Source organism: Harpia harpyja, chromosome 9 (genome assembly GCF_026419915.1).
Source record: "Harpia harpyja isolate bHarHar1 chromosome 9, bHarHar1 primary haplotype, whole genome shotgun sequence".
Classification (NCBI taxonomy): Eukaryota; Metazoa; Chordata; class Aves; order Accipitriformes; family Accipitridae; genus Harpia; species Harpia harpyja.
In genome coordinates this window covers 818,488-831,518 of record NC_068948.1, presented here as the reverse complement: position 1 = coordinate 831,518, position 13,031 = coordinate 818,488, and the positions used below count along the sequence as shown (strand labels likewise).

Here is a 13,031-nt window from a genome sequence, read left to right as displayed (position 1 = left end):
ATCCCAGCTGAAACCAGGACAATATTTAAGGAAACAAAAAAAGAAGCAATGTTGGTGACACTCTGTAAGTTTGTGAGCGTGCTTGCTTTCTTTGGTACTGACAAGCTGTGCAGAAGGACATCGGAGCCCTGTGAGACGCATTATCCTGGCAAGGAGCACCGGCTCCTCCTGCCATGGGCTTCCCGAATAACTGGGGAAAAGTCACTTTTCCTCCTTGGTCTGCGCTCCTCCTTGTAAGCCATAGAGTCTGTGGCAATAGAGGTTATATTACGTTGGACTTGCTCAGAGTAGCAGTGACCTAAAGCAGGGCAGCTACGTGCTTTGTTGGACTCGGGGCACGGGCTTTTCTGGCAGTACCTGCTGGTCACCCTCAACCAAACCACAGCACTGGCTCTTGCAGCCGGGGCTTGTGCAGATAACCCACAGCTGTCCTAGAGCGCGGGAAGGAAAACAGGCTAACTGATTTAAAATAGTGGTGCTGGAATCCTAACAAGATTATTTAACTTTTAAGGAGGGTGGCAAAACATTTTTTCATGCATTTTTATTGATCTTCAATATTGTACAAAACCTAGCCATGTAAAGCAATAACACGGAAAAAGATACAATCATTGAAAAACAATTACAGATCAAATGCCCAGTTCTGGAAGTCGAATGCACACCCAGCCTGCTCTCTATAGCTCAGGCCCCATTAGCTATGCACACTAAGGGATAAAAACCAGGATTTAAAACTTAATAATGAGATATCCTGCTGCAATGCTGTACTGGTGGCTTTCCTCCCTGAGGTGCGACAGCATCTCTTTCCCTTTGGCAGTCAGTTGCTGTCTGTCGGTCCGTCCTCTTTCCAAGCCATCAGAGTGCTGTCAGGAAGCAGAGCAGAATGCGACCCAGAGGAGTCCCCCCGATCAGAGAGTGCCGTTTGGGAGAGGACTCCAGCAAGCAGAGCAGTGTACTTGTACCTGGCTGTGTCCTGGTGTGCCTCAGCCTTTACATGGAGGATCTGTGTCTCTTCCACAGTTCCTCACAAAGCAATCCCAGCACTCGATAAAATGACTTCATTTGCTGCGTGGAGCGAGGCTGTGCACTGAAATCAATGGCACTTCTATGTCTGTGTGTCGGTTACATGGGGACACGGGTCCGGTCATGTGTATGCCTACCTATATAAGCGATGGAGTGTAAAAAACCAAAACAAAACAAAAATCCTTCTGGGATTGCTAAAGTATTATTGTCATTTTGCCAATTACATAATATAGTTCATAATTTGTAAATAGGAATCAACCTACAATTAAGAAAATAAGTCAAACTGCATTTTGAGAAGCATTATTCTGTCTTTTTGAACAGTTTGCTCTGGTACTGCTAACCTGACAAATTCAGTAATTCACAACATCCTCCATGTAATCAGCGTGAATTACTGAGGTTTTATAATAGCCTGTCCCTACAGGTTACAATGGTGTCGGATACTACAGACAGGCCAGTTTTAGGAGAGCTAAGTGTCCTTCAAAAGCCAAACTGCTGAGTCTGTGTCAGATGCTGGCCATCACCAAGCACATGGGAATCACCACCCAAAAACATTAGGAACGTCACCGGCTTAACGGATGGAATTTGCGGATGGCGTTTGGCCTTCATCGTGGCATCCCCAGCTCGTACGAGAGCGATGTTCAAATGACAACTGAAGAAAAGAAGAAGGCAAGGAGCGTGTTTTCCTCACCCAGCGTGGCTGGGTCTGCAGGGGGACACGCAGCCCCTGCAGCACCAGGGCACGGGGGCCAGCGGGTCGCTGGGGGACCCTCCCTCCCTCCAGCGGCTGCTTCTTTGCACGGGGAGAAGGTGGTTCCACTGGGAGCTGCCCGTGTACAGGAGTGGCTGCTGGATAGCAGAGTCCATGGGACACAGGGTATTAATGGAACCAATTATTTTTTCTCCATTTTCATCTCAGGTTTTCAGAAGGATGTTGCATGTGGTCAGACAAGTGCAATCTGGGCACAGCCCTGCCCTGAGAATATTTGGTTTGATTGTAGCCGTCCAGAGACACGAAGCGGGGTGGGACGGTCAGTACAGAGATCAGTTGTGTGCTTTGTCCTGGCTGGTAACTCTGCGACTCATTCACGGTGCGGGGCGGGAGGGGATGCGCTCCCTGCTCCGTTCCTGCAGCACGTGCGCAGCGCCCTGCGCCAGCTTTGCAGCACTGGTGCAGCTCTGGGTTTCCAGCGCTCGGAGACAGTGGATTTTTCTAAATTTGCCAGTTAGCCATGACGGATCAGGGAGTGCGGCACCAAACCCTCGCCTTGCTGCTCATTCACACGCACAGGCATCCTTTAGGCCAAACCGCGCGGCCTCTGCACCCTCCAGTGCCTCCACGGGTATTTCTGACAAAAAAGGAGAGTCCTCGAGCCCTCTCTTTTGAAACAAAAGCTTAATGAAAGGGTAGGCATGCCCCCGTCTCGGCGGCGGCCGGCTGTAATTCTTGGCGGGGTGTGACATGCCCATCCTCCTGAATTAGCGCGGGGCACGAGGAATTTAGCACGGTGCTAATTGCGATCACAGGAAAACAAGCAGCCTCAGTATGTGGGCACGCGGCAGGACAAAACGAGCGCACGCGCCTTTCAGAGCGGTGCCCCGCAGCGCTGCCCGACAGCCCCGCACAAAGGCAGGGAAGGGTGCTGCCCGCATTGCTGCCCCGGGTGGGCAGGCGTCTGGGCAACCGCCCAGATGCTCCCCCTCGCCCCTGCGCCCCGGCTCTTCGCCACGCGCTTTGTTTCTGTGCCGGCGAGGACGTCTCCGGTTTAATTTAGTGTAGGCATTGTCGGACGCTCTTTATTTGCCGTAGAGTAACTCAGCTGCTGTAAAATCGAGGCAGCTGCTGAAGGAGAAAGCTCCCCGTCAGTCGCAGCCGGGCAAAAGGGATTCCCGTGTCAATCCCGAGCGCCCGGAGAGGAACGGACGAGGCCAGGCAGAGGGACGAGCCTCCTCGCCACCAGACCCCCCTTTCTGGAACAAGATAATTTGGGGGCAGGGGTCAGAGCCGTTCCTCTCCTTCTGCCCCCGCCCCGTCCCACCGGCTGCGGGAGCCCCAGAAGTTGAGCCGCGAGCGCGTCTCCCGCAGAGCCTGGGTGCTGGAGGAGGCGCAGCCTCCACCTCCCCTCGCCCCGCGCGGCAGAGCCGGGGGACGTGGCCTCTGCCCGCCGGGCTGGCACCGGGAGCGGGGCAGCGAGCCACGCCGGCCTCCGCGCCCGGTGCCATTCACAGGCGCGCTCCTGAGCAGGGGGAGAGCAACTTCAGCAACCCTTTCCCGTCGGAGTCTAGCCCAGAACGGCAAAAGGGATTTCCTCCCCCTCGCAATCAGGTTTGGGGATGATTCCCCAAGGTGGGAGGTGTTTGCTCCCCATTCTCCTAAAACTGAGAGTGAATTTCTCCCATCCATGGCAGATCCTTCAAGAAAAAAAAAAAAAAATAAAAGAAAGTCTTCTTTCGTCTAATCTGTCAGCGGGTAGAGTCATGTATTCTCCTTTAACAAACCTGGTAGCAGCAATAGAACTGTTGTCTCAGCTCCAGCACCACTGCAGAGGCTGGGGGAATCTATCCTCAAAATACCTGCCAAAGTCCAAGTAATTAATCGTGTTATATGGCCAAAATGAGAAGCTTTAGCTTTCTGTTTCTCTGCTCTTCCTCTAAGGATTCCCCAAGGACGCAGGATGCTATTCCACGTGAAGAAAAAAAAAGCAGACTTGGGACTTAGCTTTGCCTCTCCCACTAGTCCAAATGGCACTGGTATCAAGTTGTTCCCCTAGCCAATCCATTTACTAAAGCAAGAAAGTATCTGCCTTTAAAAAAAGGCAGATTTAAAACGCCTGGTTAAAACGAGGATCCACTTCAACCAGGGACATGCGCTTGCATCTTATCTCCTAGTCACTGAACTCCGTGTGTTTTTTCAGGAACTCTTCTCAGTTAGTTTTAAACTTGACTTCGCTGAAAAACTCTGCGTGTTAACGTCATTATCTGTGTGTCACTTTACTATCTCCTCTTTCAAGGTTATTTATGAGTACACTGAAGCAGTGCAGAATTTCTGCTCCCATCCCTTGCTAACGTTGTGTTTGTACGCTTTTTTCCCTATCTTTTTATTGGGAATTCACAGGAAGATTAATCCTCCTTACTCCATGACAGTTTCGTTTCCTTAAGAACCTTTAGTGAGGGATGTTCTAGAAAAGCTTTTGGAAAATCTGATTCCACTATATCAGACCAAATCTCCCGTATTAGCAGGGCTGTTTCCTCCATCAGACAACTCAGATCTATATGTATAAACTCTTCTCTTGGCTTTGAGACTCCTCCCCAAGACACCGTGTTTACTCATCTCTGCTAATTCAGATCGGTCCGACAGTTTTCTACCATTTTGCCTGTTCTGGAAATCTGACATTCTGGTCTCTAATTCTGATGATCACTCCTAAAGCCTGTTTTAAAGATTTGTCACCTTCCGATCCTCTGACACAAAGGAAGAAAGAAAGTTCAGCTATTTCATATTTGAGCTCTTTTAAAACTCTTGAGGGAGTACTGTCTGCCTCTGGCGATTTGTTGCTCTGGCATATGAACCTTCCTGACCTCCTCCATAGTGAACATCAGTGCAAAGAATTAATTTAATTTTGCTGCTGTGTCCTTATCTTTCTTAATTCCTCCCTTTATGCCTTGATCATCTATCAGCTGAGCTAGGTGACAGACAGGTTTCCTGCTTTTGTGTTCGAAAAGTTTTTATTAGCTCTCATAACTCTTAACAATTGTTCTTTGGGACCTGTTTTGGCTTGCCTTATCGTGGTTTTGCATTTAGCTTGCTAGATTTATGTCCTTTTCTATTTTCATTGTTTGGAAACAACTTCCATTTTTCTGAAAGTATCTATTTTATTTCAAATAGCTTCCTTTTTCTGTTGTTTATGTTTCAAGCTTTGAATCCATGCCATTTTAGCCTTTCACCTGTTGTGTCTCACACACGTTCATGTCCCATAGTTGTGTCGTGCACCACTCACTTTCAGGCTAAAGCTCCCTAAGTCAGGGTGAGAAGGAGGCATCATTATCTCTGCCTGTGACTGGCAGGTTGCAGTCTTGGCTGCAGAGCGACCCCGTAATGATAGAACCATCAGCCGGCCACGATTTCTCTCCCAAGCCCAAGCTAGAGTTCTGCGTGCTTTTTCTCCCTGTCAGATGCAATCCAAGACTGAGGCTGGTATTCAAGTAGTCAGACAAGACTCTTGCCAAGAAAGAAAATGGTAAAATGCATTCAAGTGTAGAATGTAGACAGAGGAGTAACGAACTGGGGAGAGGCAAACAGTATTTCAGTAGGCTTCTGTAATTCCTATTCATAAATTCCTGACGGCTGCAGAGGTGTGACTGTAACAAGAACCACCACCGGAATGGAAGAGTTCCCATCCTGGAGACCTTCTGACATAGGTTGCATCACACATCCATTTGGATGCCAAGTTGTGCACGGAAAGTGATGCTTTTCTTTGGGAAGCAGAAGGCTTCTCATGAATCCAACTGTTTCTCCTAACTCTTCATAGTGTGTGTTTTCCTTCCTTATACATCTATTCCCCTGCTTGTTACGTGAGAAACAGTACTGAGCTGCAGTGGTTAAAACAGAAAAATAAGACCGCAGAACTTCCATCTTTGCTAATGGACGAGTCAGAGTCTATCGTACAGATAAACTTGTAGGTTTTCCATTGGCAAGGCCATCTAAATGTTGGTGATACAGTCTTTTCTGTATTAAGCCAGGAAGCTGGAAAGTGCAGCTGTCTGTTTTGTTGAATGCAAAATGTTCCTATCATATAAAGATGCTACAGGTCAGCTTTCGGTTGCAGGAGAAGTAGAACGGTTGGGAATGTTGACTGAGTTGGAGCTGAACACAGATAAAAAATATTAACAACTCCATGCTGTAAACAAACTTCTGGTTCTTTTGCTGCATTATTCCAAATTCTTCAGGATTCTTTATATATTTCATGTTCTTTCATTTGTAGGCATTGATCTGGAGAGTTTGTACCAACAACTTCTGGTCTGAATAGGAACCATCTCCCCTGCTCCACTCGCTGGCACTGAATCTTGTGACATCAGCTCCGCATTTCCATACTGAGGTAGGGAGATCTTCTATGACCTAATTTTCTTAAGCCTTGTAGAAGTGATTTTTGTGTTGGTAGCCCTCCCGGGATGTGTAATGTAAATAACATGGATTAAAAGAGATGTGATTACATGTAATATAACCATGCTGTTCTTGGGCAGAGATTTGAGAGTTCTTTGTGTCACTTACCCTCTGCCTTTCTGGTGAACAGCAGTGTTTGCTTGCTCTTTCTTCTAATGGCTCTATGGTTTTTTTTATAAATGCCGTCTGCATGAAGTATTTCTTAGCACCTGGCTTGCTGGTCAGTAATGTTGGTTCATCTTATTTTCAGTGCAGTAAGATGAATGAAAAGGTGTTTTTTGAACAAGACAATCCATAGATTTTTTTTTTTTTCCCCCCAGATGTCTGCAAGCTAATACCTTGTCAGGCTATAGTTCTTTGTGGGCTGGTGAGGAGCCATCAGGGCTCTGTTATTTAATTGTTTATGTTGACCCTAACTGTTAGTTTCTGTCATTAAAGAACAGGCCAAATGATTAGTGCCCTTGGCTTAATCTTCTTAGCAGGAAAACTGTCCTTTGAATTTCTGTCATAGTCAAACAGGGATAAGGAACGAAGAGAAAATAATGAGACTCCTGGCCTGTTTCATTTTGTATGTGAATTGTTGAAAGTAAATCATATTCGGACGGTCTGTTTCAATTCTTAGATATTCAGTTTCCCAAAACTATGGTAAATGATGTGCTGGCAGAAAAAACATCTTCCTGAATGCGGGAAAAAATATCCCCTCTCTTCCTACTAGTGTCTCCACCATTAGATTTGGCACTGAAAAAGTACCTGTTGTCCAAATGTAGTAATTTCTTTCAGAATTAATTTTTATGTAACTAGAATTCACTGAGTCTCTGTAAAGTACCTAGTTTTAATATATCTGTATATCTTGAGCCATTATAAAGTCATTCATAATATCTGGGATACTCTGTAATATCAGACTAACCTTGTGTAATATCGATAGCAATAGAAAGATTAATGGTAGACTTCAAAAAATACTCATCAGTATCCTCTATCTAGATGAAAAAATGAGAAGTGTAAGTTTGGAGTTAGATTTTTTCCTGTATTTGCTTTTGAGGTTTTTTTTTATCCTTTAAGGAAGCTTTCGCTCTTGCTTTCTTCATATGTTTTTATCTGAAGTATTTTGTTTACAACGTGAGTGCACACTTCAATTTCTTGAGAATCATCAGACATAAATTAAATGGAAACCTTGGGAAATTCTGTGATGGGCGAAGACATTCATTCTCTTTGTGCTCTTAATATCTCCGAGGATCCTGAGGAAAGCATCTACTTTTTCCCATTTAGTCAGGAAACTTTTCAGGCCTTGGTATACTTTGGGGGGGAGGGATGCATGATGTTCTTCAGATGTTGTAAACTGAATCCAAAGATTTGGGTGAGGAATATTAACACTGAAATCCCACCTTCCCTGAGGTCAATATTCTTGACTTTGGTCTGAGAATGAGAGGGAAAGATGGGAAAGGTAAGAGAGGTGGAAGAGAAAGGAAGATAAAGGAGGCTGAAATGGAGCAATTTTGAAACATTTTGGAGAGATAACACGTGCGGTTGATTGTGACTTTTCCCATGCTGTTATGTCTTGACTAATTTTGTTTTAATGTAAATTGTAAGTATTCTTTAAAGACATCCAACATCTACAAATGGAATCCATTTTGGGACCAATCTGTTTACCGTTTTCATTAAAGACTGTGGCAGAAAAAGTAGCAGTATGCTCAGGAAATCCCCCAACCTCACAACTTCATCAGCTTGGCCGTAGAGTGGGAAGATGGGACTATGAAAAAGTGAAACAAACCCAAACCAAACAGACACTGGTATATGGGTGAAACAACTTTGTGGATGGTTGGCTTGAGCATCTTAGTTAATTTAAACTGCAGGTTTAACTCTATTGAAGAGACAAGTGCACATGGCAAAAAGCAAGCCGTACGGGATTAGTAGGGAAATCCTTCACACAAGTGGAAATAAGATAGAAGCCTGTTTAGTTTATAGTACCTAGGTATGCACAAACAGCACTAAGCAAGCAGGTAGCTGTGCCCATGGTTTTACTGATAATCACAATATTATTACATTTAATTTATTTGTAGGACAAACGTGTAGAAGTTGTATAGTTGCTAGAATCCAGGGTACATATCCGTTTTCACTGTACCACTGTTTTTTAGCTTTCTCTTAATTGTTAGAAACTTTCATTTTCAAGCAGTGATTTTCCTCGTGAGATGAGTTTTCAGTTTAAGCAAAACTGTGCTGTATTTCAGGATAACAATGCAGGAGTACAAATTTCTGTTACTAAGAAATATTTCTAAGCTACATAAGCACTGAACGGTTAGACTAAAGTTTGGCAAGGAGAAAGCCTTAAGAGGAGAATAGTACTTCTAAATGTCCATGTGAAAACTGGCATTTGTTTAGCAGAATTGTGACTTTTAAAAATTGTACAGCTGGTACAATTTTATTTTACCAAAGCGCAAGATACTGTGAGGCTCACTTGCCTCCAGAAGAGACCCAAATCTTTAACCAGCTGCAGGAAGGAAAATCAACAATTTTAGTTCTGTGAAGACCGAGCAGTGTCAGTAGAATACAGCTCTGTTACCTCCTCTTGTAAAAAGGAACTTTCTTCTCCATGCTAGTCTTAGTTTTCCCTTTGGATCTAGAATAGACTTGGTTATTAAACTGAAGGCTTTGATTTCAACCTTGCATGGTGAGGAAAATGCCATTGTTCATATTGCTGCTAGTTGTCATAGATTTTATTATAGGATATTATTATAATGACCTGTTGGCTAATTGCTCTTCAGTAAGTGCGAAGAAAGTGGAGAAAGTATGACCAACACTGTATTTCAGAGTACAAGGGGCATTTGTTAATAACACCCAGAACTCTCATTTTCTGAAGCTGGCAAGTCACATCCTTTCATATCACTGGGATTTCTTTTTAACACCTGCTGGAACAAACAAGGAGTAACAGAGCCTGCCTTCAAAGATTCCAGGTCAGAGGAGAAGCTTGATAGGAATATTCTTGTTTTCCAGGGCACTGCATCAGCCCACTGAAGTTCCTATCAGATCCTGCACTCTAAATCCTCTGTATTGCTGCCGTGGCACCAGCCGGGCTGCACTTAAAGCACTTGGTGTGGACGCACCCGGGGAAAATCACAGGGCACACAGCGTCCCCCTGTCCGGAGGGAGGACAGGGGCTGGTTGGCAGCTGGGTTCGCCTCTGCCGGGCTGGTTTGGTTTGTGGCCATGGGAGCTGCTACATCCAGAGACATTCATGCTTCCATATCAGAGGGCAAATAACATTTGCACTGCAGCTTTCTCCTTCAGGGAGACAGGCTTATTTTGCAGTCAGGCAGTGGAGCACATGCTCTGAACTGCAGGTTTTACTGACAGCAAAGAAAAGGCTGGAAAATCCTTGTTTGTTTCTGGGGTTGGCAGGTACTGCCTAAAGTCTATTCCGTTCATTGAGGAGGTGAGAAACATCCTTAATTACTGATGAACATCTCAACTAAGAGATTCCCCCCCCCCGAAGCTATAGCCTTTCTATTTGCTAACATTTTTCCAGGTTTGTTCTTCAGTTTCAGTGTGTCTTGATCTTCTAGCATAAGAATGTAACATATTTTTAGTAACTTTCCTCTATTTTATTTCAAGACTGAAGAAGCAGTGGGAATGTATTTGTAGTTCATTACCTGGGTGATATGCTGGCATATATGATAGACAGTTCTCGTGTGATTTCCCAAAATACTTTTTTTTTTTTTTTTTTTGACTGGCACAAGGCTCTTTCAGAAGCTACTGTGAAAATATGGTTTTATTTCAGTGGCTCCAAAACCCTCTGGTCCCACATCATAAATAGCCCAGCTGTGGTCAGTAGGAATCCCTAGCAAGCAGCAAACATTTCACCACTATTTGCAGTGTTTACAATTTAAAGCTTAATGGTAAGTACTGGTTGTAGTCTAGGATAAATTTGGAAGATTCTTAATGGTTTCAGGTTGTTTATCGAATTGTGAAGGTAGATGAAACTATACTGAGTAAGATTATCCAGCATGTCCTTACCATGTATAAATTAGAGAGGTTTCCGTAAACATTAGCTGATTTGCTTGTTGTTTTCCTTACTGGAAGATGTGGACTTATGGCAGGTGTTGAAATGCATGAGAGATTTTCTTCCAATTTCTTCAACAGATAAAATCTTTTAAGTTATCTATCTTTAAAACATTTAAGCTATAGGTTCTCAGCTGGAGTAAATCAGCTGGAATTAGTGGAGGTACCTCACTAGACACACACAGAGCCCAAGAGCCTTTGCCTCTATCACCCAGCCTGCAGTAAGAGTAGAGGACAAAATGACAATGGGGGCTGAAACACATTTTCCTTTTTCCCTGCTAACATTCCTGCTTCCCAAAAGTTTCAATTACACAGACTCTCAGAGCTCAGAAAATTCCTGTGACGGTGACACACATTCAGGGATGCTGCTGCATTCAGGCTCCTGCACTGGGACGTGAGCAGCAGGGCGAGTACCCCCGGGCTGTGCAGGCAGGCTCTGTCCCTGGGTTTGACCTCCCAGACTTGCACACTCAGACTGCACGGGGGGCTTTGGGGCTGATCACATACTCCTCCTCTCCACATTCGTATTTGCCTAAAAATCCAGGATATCAGCCTGACAAATATGTAGGCTATGCCTCTCTGATATTTAAAGCTCCCACACAACATTTAAAAATAAAAATCATACGCCACAGATTATTTCAAATTTTCCCTTATTTGATAGATCCTGATAAAAAGGCTATGCTTGGATTAAATCTTTTTATTCTCCACAACCATATGACAGTTTAGGGGACATTAACATTCGTGAAATAATTTGTTTAAGAAATAACACAGGAGATGAAGACACCTGAACCGCCTGCCGCACCAGGTTGAGCATCCCTGCTGCTGGCCAGGCTGCGTGCTGAAGCTGCCGGGCATGGAGGCAGCGCCTCGTCCCCGGAGTCACCTGCAGCGCACACGGACGGCGTGCCCTCCCTTCGGGGGCTGCCCTCGCTCTTCAGCTGCAGGACCACTGCTGCTGTTTCAGAACAGGAGGAATGATGTGAATGAACTCAAATGATTTGAAAAGTTCATGTTTACAGGCACAGAAACTTTTTTTCTCATTAAAGCCCGTCTAGTAGCAGCCGTAGTAATTACGATATTAACAGCAGCCAGAGCAGGAACAATGACGACTTCTCTTTTTGGCTGGTTGCTGGCATTTCTTTGAGGCTCTGTAAAGACAATGCTACAACATCCTTACGCAGACCACTGGCTTTGTAGCAACTGTCTCCTTGGAGCCTTGGCACAGGAAAGGACATGCATGTGTCCAGGCGTTTTCCAGGCTGCAGGATTTTCTTCTCTTCTGGTCCCAGCGCTGAGAGACCCCTCCTTTCAGCCTGAGCACCGTTTCAATAGATCATTTGTTTTCATTATAGGTTTTTGCATCTCTGCCTTTCATTCTTGTTAATGAATTTCTAGGGTCTGATTGGAAAACAAAAGCTAAACACAAACATAAAAAGTGATCTGACAAAGGACACGGTTAAGCGTCTGGCAGGCTCTGCCGCACCGGCTGTAGCGAGGAGATGGCCATTTGCTGATTGCCGGGGGTTGACACGACTTGGTTAGTATGCTAATCTAGTCCTCTGCGTTTAACATTCAGCTCAGGTCTGAGCAGGCTCGGCAGAGCCCCGGCGCAGGGGAAGGGGTGTCTGCCTGGCAGCACGGACCGCGCGCTGCATCCATGACAGACATACCCCAACATCGTGCCTGCTCCTGCCATGCGCTCGCTCCCCCTCTTGCGCACCCCCTCTCCCCCTCCCGCCCTCCCTGGCGCACGCACACATACATACCATCCGAAAAGCTTTCTGCAAATGCTGAAAAACATGAAATGTGGAAAAGCCATGTATGATTGGCTTGTTTCTCTGCCTCCGCGTCCCCAAAGATTCCCACTTTAATAGACCATGTGTTTCTGCTGCTGGAGAAGCCCAGAGTGTAACGTGCCAAAATTCAGCAACAATGAAGTAAGACGGAGTTTAACATCCAAAACAAAGAGATGGCATTTTTGTAGCTCACTTACAACATAGCAGTCGCAAGATGGTTTAAATTTCCCTCTATGCTCTCTCCCCACCCAACCTCAGCCCAAGAGAAAGCCAACATTTATTAAAATCCATTCGTTCAGGACAGCAATCAGATGCCCAGGTGGGAAGGAAAGCTTGCTCTTGGTATTCCCGATGACTGTCACCTTTCCTGTGTGTTTGGAGGCAGCGAGCTGCAACCCCCCACCCGGAGTAAGGTGTTTCCGATTTCCAGAATTGAGGAAGAATTGATTCCGGAGCCAGTTCCCATGGTCAGGTCCATCAGGTCCTGCAGCCACAGGAGAGCTTAATTCCTCAAGCTCCCTTTTCTTTGTTTTCGTAATGTCACAGCAGTTCTGGAGAGGCGTATGGAGAATTGTCAGCTTCTGCTTGTATTCAGAGGATTTCAGAAGTTGCATTTTCAGAGAGCAGGTCAGATGTGGGCAAAAAACGATTCTCCATCTGACACATAAGCAGACAAAGCTGTTTAACCTCTGAATTATAGCACAGCTCCATAGTTCTCTCTTCTGTTGTTTCATGCTCCAAGCAAACTGCTCCTTGCAGTTCTCCCTCCTGGTGCCAAGCACGTATTCCAGCTGCAGCTCGGCAGTGCGGGGAAATTCCTTCCAAGTCCCCGGCAGAACAGTCGGCGCTTTCTCCGGAGCTGCAGGCTTGATTGTCCTTGATTATTTTATTTCTTTGGCTCTGATCCAAGATGTTCCCTGTCATCATTTCAGTGTCTTTTCTCATAATCCCTTTTCTAAACATCATCAACAATTAACTGATTCTCTCATATCTACAAACACATGCACACA

At 45.2% G+C, this 13,031-nt stretch overlaps 1 protein-coding gene across 2 annotated transcripts in view; it reads left to right on the top strand.

The window, feature by feature from the left end:
* ZFHX3 (zinc finger homeobox 3) overlaps positions 1-13,031 on the top strand; it is a 344,347-nt gene that overhangs the window by 65,462 nt on the left and 265,854 nt on the right. For both annotated transcript variants that reach the window (XM_052795595.1, XM_052795594.1), the window contains exon 2: positions 5,994-6,107. The gene's annotated coding sequence lies outside the window, so the exon portion shown is untranslated. The remainder of the gene's footprint in view (positions 1-5,993; positions 6,108-13,031) is intronic.